Genomic DNA, 13,138 nt, shown 5'->3' with positions numbered 1-13,138 from the left:
AGCATTTTAGAATGATCTTTAGCTTAAACTAAAGGTTGCATCAATTATAGCGTTTCTCAGTAGATGGCGGCAAGTGGTTGCGAAAAATTTACTTGGACATGGAGTCCTTCATTCATTCATGTTCTTTTTGGTATTTGGACACCTGTAAATATCTGACCTTAATAATGGATAATTTTCTACATTTTTGCACTTTGTCTTGGATGCGTGCATGTTCTAAAATCCCCAACAATATTTACTGAAACAAACGATGAAGCAAATGATGTTCAAACGTTAAAATAACAGTTTTTAAAAGTAACTAACTTTTTCATCTGAATACTTTACCGTTTAGTTCACTCAAATGATTCACTCTAAGTCATGATATTGAGCATCTGTCAATACATCCCTTTGGTGAGGTTCTCAAGGCTGATCATCAATGCCTTGCCATAACCCTTGGCCCACTTATTTCACTATTGCTCACTATTTGAAAACATTCATGGCTCGTCTCGGAGCTCTTCAAGTAAATTCAAAGGGTTATTCAGCACGTAGGATGAATGCACAATGTCGACTCCTGTCTGCTGGCACACTCGACTCTTATGCAATCATCTGGAGCTGATGATTGCAGTTATATCAATGCATATTCTCCTTCTTGTGTTTTTGCAACGTTTCAGCACGTCGTCCGCAATATGGTCACATCAGGCTAAGCATATTGCAACAGACCGAGAGAAATAAATAATAACGTGAGTGTATAATTATAGAGAAAAGCTTTTTGAAATGATGTGGTAATTGCGGATCTATATTTAAATGATTCATTAATACGAGGTTAGTAATTTAAAGTAGCCTCTGGCACTCGTTTAACTACAACAGTATGGGTTAACACTGAATAGCACACTGTACACGATGAAGCTCTGCTTAAACCTGTGCACCCAGGGAAGCATTTAACTGGAAATTGCACAAAATATGCAAAAGTAGCACGATATTCATTGACATCAAGAAAATGAAACCGGAAAAAAACAATTCATCCAAGGAACTAGAACTTGGGAAGGGAAAAGCGGTAATTGATCCTCACCGTGTGAACCTCATGCAGCTAGTTATCTTTCTGTCATGGGTTTGTCTGAATGAATCTCAAAAACTGCACATGCTGCATGAGTTATCGGTCGACTCTGGCAAATTCGTATATGGATTTTGGCTGGATAATCCTGAATTCAAATTTATAGGCACAGCTAGAGAAAAAGCTCAAATGAGGTGAAGACTAATCCATCTCTGACGTTCTCTCACCAGTGCTGTTGCCTCGGTTTATCACAACACGAGACCTCGATAAAATGAATCATTAGGACGACAAGTATGAAGCATGTCTTGCTGGAAATGCATTGTTTAGAGACCACTAGAATAGCATAAGCATTTATACCCTCTTCGTGTGTTTGTTTTTGAATTGAAAGTCAACAATGAGTATTTATTGCAATATTTTGAGGCAATATTAGAGAAAATAAAGGTGTTTTAGTATGTGCTGGTTGCATGGTCCTTTGGGGACACCTCCTGCGTACGCGCGCGCTCTGAATCTGCTGTAGAATCCGTCCAATAGAAGCGCGCGACGTCAGGACGGATGACGTCAGCAACCGGGAAAGTATAAAGTCACGTGCGGCAAAGCCGGCGTCAGCTTTTTGTCACTCAGACCTTAAGCGCTCTGTGTCTCTGTGAGTCTTATTTGGTGTTGTTTGTCTAAAGAAAACTAATTCACACGTTATTGTATCACACAAACAAGGGATAAAGCAAGGCTAAAGGCGTATCTACAGGCAAGTCACGCTTGTTTAAGCCGTGTGCTTCCCCCCGCCCTCGCTACATCACGGGCGGTGATTCACACGAGCTTTGCGTGGCTTGCCTGGGAGCGGAGCACGCGGCAGCGGCGGCTCTTGAGGGGTCTAACTGCCCTCATTGTGAGCGTCTGCCGCTGCGAGCTTTCAAAAGCGCTCGCAGTGCGATCTGCGTGATGAGGAGATGGAGACGGAGAGCTTATCTTCCTCCTCTCACGCCAGATCATTCGCCCGCCCCGAGAGTGAAACTCGCGGTGAGAAAGATCGTCCCGCGGCTTCCCTTCCGCGGCGCGGGCTCGACGTCCTCCGAGGGGGTCGGGGCTGAGCCCCAGTCAACTGATTATGAGGAGCCGTTGGAGGTGGTTACCCGTGCCGTAGCTAAATTAAATATCGATTGTCCGGCCGAGAAACAAGCCGAGCCGCAGAAAAGCAAGCTCGACGAGCGTTTTTTTGCGTGCTCGGCCGCCACCTTCACACTGGAGCCTGCCGTTCTTCCCCGATTTGTATACCGAGGTATGCAGACCGTGGTAAAAACCATTCTGACCAGTGTTTATATTCCCGCCAGTGATTACTATGGCAATGAACACGGTTGCAGGGCGACGCTGAAAGTGGAACAGATGCTTGTGAGCTATCTATCCCCTGGTATGGCAAGGTCCTTAAAGGTTCCGGCCTTGCTTACTGTTAGATTTGAACACACTCTCCCCCTTAGACTCTTTCTGTCTTATCTTTTTCCCTTTTCCTAGACGTGATTTTCTTTATATCGCCCCCTAGTGTTCTGTAGTATGTATGATCTATACATCCTTCAACATGTTAGAAGGTTTCAGTCGGTCATTGGTGTGTGTGAGTCGTGGGGTGAATGAGTTTGCTCTACACTTTTGATACTTGACAAGAAGTGTTTTTCTGTGTCCAAAAGTATTCCTTTATATGTTCATAATTTCCTGTATCTTATCTAAGTACATATCTTTTGGCATGGATACAACACATGTCATCTTTTGTTTCATTGTCTAGAGGGGTAAAAGTCCCCTATGAAAATGCCTATATAAATCATTGTATTCTCGAATAAACTTTGGAGTAAGGTGTGTGTCTTCTTGCTCCCCGGCCGTTACACCCTATGAGATCGAGTATTCATTTAGAGGTTTTCTACGAGAACAGCGGGACCTTAAACTTTGTTAATTATTTAACACCTACGAAACCTGTGCGTACAACTTTTATGCTCGTAGGCAAGGGGTACAAGCCAGTGCATGCCTCCACACGATGGCTGTACTGCAGGTTTGCCAGGCTGACCTGCTCAAAAACCTGGATGAGGGAGAACAAGTGAGCTCAGATGACATCTCTGAGCTCCGGAGGACTGGATTTGTCTCTCTGCGCCACAAAAGAAACGGCTCGCGCCATCGGCCACTCTATGGCTGCTATGGTGGTTGCGGAGAGACATCTGTGGCTGACCCCGTTGGATATGAAAGACCGTGACAGGGTCTGTCTCCTGGACACCCCGCTTTCCCCTTCTGGCCTGTTTGGCACTCCTACAGTGGTGGCTCAAAACCAAAGAGTTTTCCCCGAGGGGTAGTCCCTTTCGCATGATCAAGGTCTCCCGACGATGTGTGCGAGCCTTAGACATGTGGAAGAAACCTTGGTTTCTGAATCAAGGCCTGGAGCTGGGAGCTCTTTGTTGCCGCAAGATTCTAGCGACAGACGCATCCCTCACCGGTTGGGGAGCGGTCATATGTGGTCGCTCAGCCCGCGGTCTGTAGACCGGCCGCCATTTCACATGGCACATCAACTGCCTGGAGGTGCTAGCCGTGTTTCTAGCTTTGAAGCACTTTCTCCCAGACCTGAGAGATCGTCATGTGTTGGTGCGCACCGACAACACACCGTTAGTCTCTTACTTCACCCACCAGGGAGGTCTGCGTTCACGGCCACTGTACAAACTGGCATGCAAGATCCTCCTGTGAGGCCAGGACAAGTTCTGCTCGCTGAGAGCGATGTATATCCCTGGCCACTTGAATGTGGAAGCAGACATTCTGTCAAGACAGGGGCTGAGGCCCAGGGAATGGTTGCTTCACCCCGAGGTGGTGCAGCATATATGGAGAACTTTTTATCCGGCAGAGGTGGACCTCTTCGAAGTCCCCTCTGTTTCTGTCTAGCTCCTCCAGCTCCCCTGGGACTGGACGCTATGGTATCGAACTGGACGAGGCTTTATCTGTACGCATTTCGCATAATACTGAGCCAGTATTAGCCCTCTACCTTCGTCCGGTTCTACGGCCTAGACGACAGTATGACCCCAGGGTCATCAGTCCTCTTGCCCTAGTCATGTATGTCGGGACATTTGAAACTCTAGCGGTGTGGGCATCTCGTTCCCAAAGCGTCTCCGGACGCAGTTCAAGTTCCCGGAAAGGAATGTCTACAGGTTATGAATATAACCATGGTTCCTTGAGGGAATGAGAACTGCTTCTCTGCCATACTTCTGGCATTCTTCATGATTATGAAGCTGACGCCGGCTTTGCCGCACATGCTTTTATATTTTCCTGGTTGCTGACGTCTCCCTCCCTAACGCCGCGTCCTTCCATTGGACGGATTCTACAGCAGATTCAGAGCGTGGTCACACAGAAGGCATTCCCAAAGCGTCTCCGCATGCAGTTCTTGTTCCCTCAGTGAACCATGGTTATGTTCATAACCTGTATACGTTTCATATAATTACAGCAAATGTGGACTGAAGCTTTCAAGCTTGAAAATGTACCTATAAGTACCTATTCATTTTTATACTTGTGCAATAAAGTTGAAGTCTTCTGAAGTCATATTATGATTTATGTCCATACAACAATGTGAGACACTGGGTCTCATTCACTAATAATTTCCAACGTTTTTTGTATTCATATACGCACATTTAAATTTCTCACGAAAACGTTCCACCTAATTCCCAACACGTGCGTACGCAGATGAGCTTGTTCTTAAACTCGTCCTTCTGTCTATGTCTTCTAAATGAGCTCCCGCTTACACAAGGTTAGTAATTTGCATAATACATGCCCAAACCAGCTCCATATAAGGACAATTACGGCATATATATTTAAAAAAATATATTTATCTTTTTACTTCAAGCCAGATTTCTTTGTCCCATGTGTGTCAGAGCACACAAACCACCTGCTTTATACTTTTATACTGACCATGTGGACAAGTACATTTGATCACGCCATCGTCCAAGCTGGTTAAAAATGCATGGCGTTATATGTTCTTGCTCCTGGCTGGGTCACAATTAGCTTTTCTCCATTCATTCAGTCAGGTGTAACTGGAAAGAATTAAGATACTGTCAGCGTCTGGGAGGCACTCTCAACTTCCCAATGATCAAAGAAGACCATTACAGGTTGAACTGGTGTAAGCTCAGGATCTGAAGAGGAAGGGAATGATTGTTGTGTAAGTGGAACAGGAACGTTATGTCACCGTGGGTGGTTTTATTCAGAGAACACAGATGGAGAAATGTGAAAGAGGACTGATAAAGGATTCCTCCCCCCTTTTTTTAAATGGTACTTAAAAGAAGAAAAATATTTTTTAACAGAAATGTTTAAAGCTTTCTCTTGATGGGATAGTTTTCCCAGAATGACATTTTTTCATCCTCATGTCGTTCCAAACCTGCATGACTTCCTTTCTTCTGTGGAACACAAAATAATTTTTTTTTTGTCATATGTCTCAGGGTCGTTGTCATTGTTGTTGTTTTGAACCGCACTGATCTCCGCTGTATGAACAAAAACTCTTTCCCCACCAGCATTTTTGAATTTATTTTGAATTATTTCTGATGATTTTCACTAAATATATCTTGTTATATAAATATCTTTTTTTAATCAATATTCATTAGGAAATGTAGGTGAGTTTGTTGAAATATTTATCACCACAACCTTCCCTTTAAAATCATGTTTTACCTTGAAAATATGCTGTTTATTTATTTACTTGTTTCTTTGAGATTCAATTATTATATAAAGAGACACCTGGCCAAAGTAAGACAATGTTTTAAAAAAAAAAAGCAGTACACAACATAACAATATTACACCATGATATCCTATCAACAACAACTAAATTAATGTCTCGATTTCCACTCTCTTTATGAATGCACTTTTTTCCTAGTTCTGTAAAAACTCGAGGTACATTAATAAACAAACACTTGGAAGAACTGGGGACTGCCATAACTAAGACAAAGAAGAATCAATATGTGCAAGTGTTAAGAAGCACTTGAAGGACTCTCAAGGCTGTCTTGGGCAAAAAAGCAACCCTTTATGTGAAAAAATAAAGATATAAAAAAACATGAACAGATTTAATTATTAAAAATAAAAACTTTGTCAAACTTTCAAAAAGAGACCCATAGAGTTTGATGTTCACCTTGGATATTCAGTATTCCAATATTTTTTTTATTTTTTTATTGCCAACTTTTTTATTTTTACATAATGCAAATATATATACAGTTATACAGTCAAACATTTGGCAGAAGTGATTACATTTCCCATCAAGTTGTCATTAAGGTGAAGGTCTAACACAATTATAATAGAAAAAAATAACACTTATTGCATACACAGTTTGAAACATGTGGGACTGGTGTGTAATATATTTAACTTATTTTATTTCATTACATGATATACTATCTAAATAAAATGAAGTCAACTTTAAGCCTGATTAGTTATAAAAATAAGAATGCACTAAACAAACCAAATAATTATACAAGATTAAACAGCATAAATGGTTGTTATTAAAAAATAATCAATGATTTAGAATTGGTAAATACCCATCTCAAATAGCTCATTTAAAAGTTTAATATGGTCAGTGGGCACAACCAAGTTAAAACGACTCAACCGACAATATTCTGTATTAACTACCAGAGGGCAAGATATTCTGCTCTAAATATGGAATAGTTCAGATATTATATTTTGAACTTGCTTTAGTACAATCTGCCAATATATTGGGCCTCATGCATTAAACAGTAGCAGAACGAATTTCTATGCAAGCGGTTCATAAAATTGCCCTTACGTAAATTCCTAAAAGCTACTATTTACATAAGAATGATTTTACACGATTTTATTCATCCGTCAGTTTCATGAATGAGACTCACCGCCTGTATTTTTCTTACCTATTTCTTTTTTTTAGGGCAATTAGTCATATGACAATACTTCTCATATAACTCATACTTCAATACCATTTTGGTCTTCACAGCACTAACAACGTTGATAAATTAGCAAGTTAGCGCGTCGGTATATATTTTATTCCTACACGATCGCTTATTCAGACCTCACTTTGTCATTCCCGAGTCACGAGGCCTGATTAATTCGTCCAGGAACCGCCAGGAACATTGGGGCATCGCCACAACACAAACCCTACGAATCGGCTTCCATGCTGCTTTCTGCTAATGAACGTCCTGCCGTCGTCAATTATGCAGGAGTTTTATAAGGAGTAAATGCATCTCAGTCGAGGCGTATTTTCGTTCTGCAATATCAACTCTTATTCATTTGCGAGAACTTAACTGTAATGGATTATTGTACGAGACGCCTGGAATATATTATATATTTGCAAGCGTGTTCGCTCAGCTTCGGTCCTCGTGGCTTTTCTGAGGATTTAAGCGCGTAAGACCCATTAATCCTCACCGCCAACAAAATGCGCAAATGTTTTCCATGACAGGAGATGATAAGGATGAAGGATGATTTCATTTGGCAAAATTACTCTATTCAGGCTTAGGCTGGAATATTAATCAATATGCAGATGACTGTTTTGAGTTAATTCACGCCGTAAATTGCTTTGTCTGACATCAAGCCTCGCTATAATTCATCCAGCGTTTAGTTTTTAGCACGTGCATGCTAAAAATGCCATATTTGCTCTCCAAAGGATCGGTGCGTTGATAAGTGAGTGTTTCTCTGAGTGCGACGTTTTTCCGTTTGACTTTGAAGCGTGTGCTGAAATATACCAGCTTTGTCTGTTTGTTATGCTTTGCCCCCATACAGGAAACTCTTGTGCAAAGATCGCCGCATTCAATTCTCCTCTCGGCGTGAGTCCTAACCGAATTTGTACAACAGCGCACCTTTCATCGGTGAACCGTGGATTCCCACCGAGGGCATGGAGCTAATGCATGAGTACAGCGGGAAATGTGACCTAGAACATGTCGGATGCAATCTACCTGCAAGATCAGAGAAAGGAATTACTTAAAGATAGAAGCTTATTTATCCATAATGGGTCCGTCAGTGTACATTTCAAACGCTTCGTCACGCTGACCTTCATCGCTGATAAAGTCAGCACCAAGGGTAGTGGCCTGACATTTGGACGTGAGAGACGATGTTCAGCTAGCAGCCTTTTAACTGTCCTGTGATTTGTATCCAGCCTCATTTACTGTATTCCGTCAGAGGTTCGTCCTCCATAGGTTTGACTGGCAGAAAATGTGTTATTATGCACATCACAAAAGCTCACTTCTTACTTGATGAAACTTTGGCAGTACTTTGTTTTTCTTGGATTTTTTACAGCTCCAAACCCTCTCAGATAGGCAAGTTTAACCCCTGTAGCGATTGATAGGCGGGTGTCATTGTTTTCTTCTAGTCTTTAATAGCCGGCTTCTGCTTCACAGACGATCTCAATCAGAACTCCCTCAAGAAAGATCGCTTCTTCACAAATCAATATCCAACGATTTACCTCCTGGTTTTGGCTTGGCGGCCAATACAGAAGTAGCTGCGTGTAGCTGGGTATCTTTACGGAGCGTATCACGAAAGACAGAGGTTATGACAGGACGAATCTGGTTCGCAATCAAGACATTCGATCACCTCCAGCACGCCGCTAATTATACTTTGATTCTAGTTTATTAGGATGATAGTTGGGACGCTACTGGTGACTTATTATGAAAATGGGACACAGAGAAGGAAATTATGGATAAATTGGGGAACATGCTGAGAACGGGCACGAGTCCATTTAGGTTCAGGCACATGGTGCACTAATCAGTTAAGGCTTTGACTTTTTGGCTGCGTACTGTACTGAAAGTGAAGGACAGCAAAAGTCGAGGCTGTTCAAGACGATTATATTCCTTTCAAGATAATTATATTAACAAAAAAACAAAACCCTGTAAAGTTAAGCTTTTCCAAACATGCTGTATTCAAACCCACACTACAGTAAAGTACAGTATGCTTGAAAATTTGTATACATTACTGCAGCTAAATAATAAAGTTAGCATGGTCACGGATACTTATGCACAGCTGTTATTTTGTTGTTAAATTGTGGTTATAGTTAAATTGGGGCTGGTGAAAAAAAGGAAAAAAAACCCCAACAAATTGTATACTATAAGTATACTATATGCTTTTTTAATGGCATGTTATTTACAGTTACATTGAAAAGTATTATTTATATTAAATGCAATTAGCTGAACTTTAGTTTTTTAATTAAGTATAAAGCAAAGTTAATTTTTTAAATGTAATTTTCTAAACATGCAGTTGTATTTGGACGTTTAAAATAGTATATTTAAATTATACTTTGTACATTTAGGATGTGATAATAACATACTACAGTTAAAATGTGTACTTCAGTATGGTAAATTAGTATAAAAAATATATGCTTATTAGTATGGTACATTTTCATGGAGTAACTTAATGCACCAAGATTAGTGTTCTTTAGGACAAAAAGATGATTTAAAAATCTGTTATTTAAAATGAACTTAAAAATAAAACATTTATTTTATTGCTATTATCAAGTACGGTCTAATTTTTATACTTGCATTCTGCTTTTAATACAATTAAGTGCACTTAAGAGAAATGCGGCAATAAATTGTTAAGTCATGCTAATTTATTTTTAATTTTATTTTACACATTTTATTTTTTTTCTCTCCTGCATCTTCTGTACTCTAAGTTCTGTAATTTTTGTCTAATTACTCTGAATCTGCAGCAAAATATCATAAGAATCAAATTACATTTACATTTTTACTGCTTTTATGATACACCGTTACAGGAGGTGCATATTTCTACAAATTGTGAAACTAATGGTGACTGATATTATTAAAATCTTGACACAGAGAGAGGAAACTGGGGGATATGTTGAGAACAGATATGGGTCCGTTCAGTTCCAGACACTTGGTGTACTGGATAATCAGTTAAGGCTTTGTTTTCAGAGGTGACTATGTCAAAGTGATGTCCATAGAGTTCTATGGCTAGCACAAATCATGCAGTTCGTTAATGTCATATTCAAGCAGAAACGATGAACATTATAAAGGGAACGATTGCACGTTGAGGTCGTAATGAATATAATGCCAGAGAAATTGAGCGGTTCTTGGTTAGGAGTCGGTATCTTGTTGAATAAAGTCTTTATTTTCTTTGCTTACAAAAGGTATTATCCTGCACTGACGGCAGAAGGAGTATTCTGACGGTTTTCATCCAAAATATCTTAAATCGTGTTCTGAAGACAAACAAGGCTTTCCGGGTCTGGAACGACATGTAGGTAAGTACTTAATGACAAAATGTTCAGTTTTTGGTGGAGTAACCCTTTAAGACAGTGATGAATAGTAGCGGTAGAAGACTTGTTAATACCCTAGAGCTAAACAATTAGGGCTTGATATTTTGTTCCCGATACTTAATATGAGAGATAGAGATAGGAAAACTCAAAGTCTAACATTTTAGCACTAACTTCAGTTTGTTAATTGAAGATGCAGTAACATAAATCAGTCTAGATTACGACTGCACGAACCGGCTCGTTTCAAAGGTGGTAATAAAGCCGATGGGCCCTCATTAGGGGCCGGCTGTGATGCTAATAAAAGCACACGTGCCGTAATGTCAGTTTCATGTGATGTAAGTTGACTTCCCGGCGTATAGTTGATATTTCCTCCTCACAGAGCTGCAGGTGTTATCACGAGGGCGTTCGCTCTCTACGTTTCTGCAAGCTTCTGTTTGAATAGGACAATCAAACCTGGTTAGCCTTAGGTTAGGTGGTGCAAGGGAACAATAATAGCTTTGAATGTATTTTCACTATGAGCTTTTTTTTTGCTTAGATTTTAAAGTTCACAAATTGTCGCGGGCCTCATTCGGTTAGCCCAGAGAGATGCGATACTCTCTGTATTCTGTCTGCGCTTTCGCGTACCTGGAGGTGAGGGGTTGAGCCGGGGCAAATCTCTAATGGGTTCGCACTATGACAGTCATTAATTTTCTTCATTGTTAACCATGTCAACGAGCACCTGTGAAATGGAAGCGCAGGGGCATAATACATCCCCTCTCAGCCTGTATTATCAGATACACGGAGCCGCTAGCGCTCCTCTAATTACAGGACGCACAGAAAGAGGGAGAGAATGTGGGTGAGACGGGAAAATCAGAAGCTGTTATGACTCACCTCGCTATCGTTTAGGTTTTTATCTGAAATAAGAAGAGAACAGTCAGAGATGAGGAAAAAAAGACATGTCGAATTACATATATTCATTTTATTTTTATAAACACTACCATACATATTGAAAAGTCTTTATTTTTATATTAAATACTAAAAATTAAACGTTATGAAGTCCAACGAGAAAAGTTAAGTCCTTCAGGTGACTGGGGGTAAGGTAATTATAGCCCTGGAAAATACCAGTTTTTACTAATCTTTTAAAAGTTTTCCTTTCTCTTTGGGGTGTTACAAGCTGCGTAGGTAAGATCCCTAAAGCTGGAAAGACTGAAGTTTCAAAAGCACGGAGATGTTATTTATAAAAGTTGTCCGCACCCCCCTGAAACGACTCGTTTTAAACAGGCCGCATCACAGAGTGGCTTTATTTTCATAAGACCGCGAAGAAAGAAGGCGGAGCTATAATTCTCGCTGTAGCGTCGCTGCATCACTGATAAAAACGTTTCGCTTGATTTACTTAAAAAATATTATGATTTTTTTTTTGCATAATTATATATCGTAGTTGAAACAAGACTAGTCTTTGTACAAACTACATAATTTTACGGTTTGTTGAAATAAAATTTGCACATAAAGTTAACTTAATTTTAGCATTTCTCTAATCATTTTTTTTGTGTGTGTGATCTACGTGACCTTAATAGCTTTAAATGTGTATTTTTGATTGATTCCAATGAAACTTTTACATTTCCACATTGCACATTTCAAGCTAGATCTACTCCAATTTTCTAATTAGTAACAGAGTATTCTATTAAAAGTATGAAAGTAAATAGTTTATTTACTATTTCACCATTGGTACTTCAATGGAATACCAGTAAAATGTACTCAAATATTAAAATTTTGTTAACATAAACTGACATTTTGGCCATCTCAAAGTGAATCTGGGTCTGTATAAAAATAATACACATTAAGACACTAAAGGAAAGCTCATTAAGTGAAGGTTGACATGCTTTATTTTCTCAATTTTAGGAATATACTTAAAACATTTCCCCTTAATTCACTTGATACATCACAAGAAATGCATGCCGTGGCCATCTACATGGACATCTGTCTCAACGTACTGTACCAATTAAATTACTTTCTGTAAGGACTTTCTTTAAATGACATTGTATTTTTAATACAAAACAGTGACAAAACATTTTCACAGTAACATGTTCTAAAACAGCAAGCTCACAAACAATCATCGTGTGAAAATGGAGCAGAAGTTCTTTAAAAAAAAAAATCGAAGTTTCAGTTACTTTGGGTTTCTACTGAAATTTACATTGTGCAAAATTGTCTTCATTTAAAGCTTCACTTTAAATGCATCAGAAACATCATGCATTGTAAACATAACAGACTCACAAAGTGCATAAGAGAACTTGAGAAATTGTAAACTGTAAAACTTCACCAGAACTTAAACCTTCTAGATTAAACAATAGCTTATAGGCCAGAAAGCTGACTTTAAGGTTATGGACTTTGGGCAGACTTTTTTGATTTCCAAAAAAAGCCTGTGTGTCAGTTTTTTGGGGTAGCTTAGTGTTATAACAAAAAGATATAAGTTCACATTGGGCAAAATTTTTTCAGTGAGTCACGCGTTTCTCACTTCTTCACAGTCAACAAAAACAACAACAACAACAACAACAACAAAAAACAACAACAACAACAACTCACAAACATGGTCCCCATATGAAAATGTAGTAGTGCAACATGAAAAAGTGCATAAGAGAACCTAAGAGATTGAACTCTAAAACTTTACCAGAGGAACTCAAAAGCCTTTCCTCAAACCTTTCACAATATCAGGCAGGCGTCGTGTTCTGGAGACGCTGTGTGCTGTTGTATAAGTGAAACTAATTTGTTTGCGTTTCCAAAAGAGGACACAGCTAGAAATCAGGGGTTAAGTTGTGTTTACAACACGGTTCCAGAACAGTTCGACACAAATATTAGAGTCAGCCTGGCGCTTCTGACTCACAACCTTTTAAGCAAGTTAGGTTTTCTTATTAAAAGAACCTGCTACTTAC

General features: G+C 39.5%; 1 long non-coding RNA gene across 1 annotated transcript in view; it reads left to right on the top strand.

Annotated features, from left to right (window-relative positions):
• The window catches only part of LOC122349935, a 36,554-nt gene that overhangs the window by 22,666 nt on the left and 750 nt on the right, over positions 1-13,138 (top strand). The window contains exon 4 of the long non-coding RNA XR_006251540.1: positions 10,110-13,138. This exon is cut by the window's right edge and continues 750 nt beyond it. This is a non-coding gene — a long non-coding RNA (uncharacterized LOC122349935). The remainder of the gene's footprint in view (positions 1-10,109) is intronic.

Source organism: Puntigrus tetrazona, chromosome 8 (genome assembly GCF_018831695.1).
Source record: "Puntigrus tetrazona isolate hp1 chromosome 8, ASM1883169v1, whole genome shotgun sequence".
NCBI classification, from domain to species: Eukaryota; Metazoa; Chordata; class Actinopteri; order Cypriniformes; family Cyprinidae; genus Puntigrus; species Puntigrus tetrazona.
This window is presented reverse-complemented; position numbering and strand designations above follow the sequence as displayed.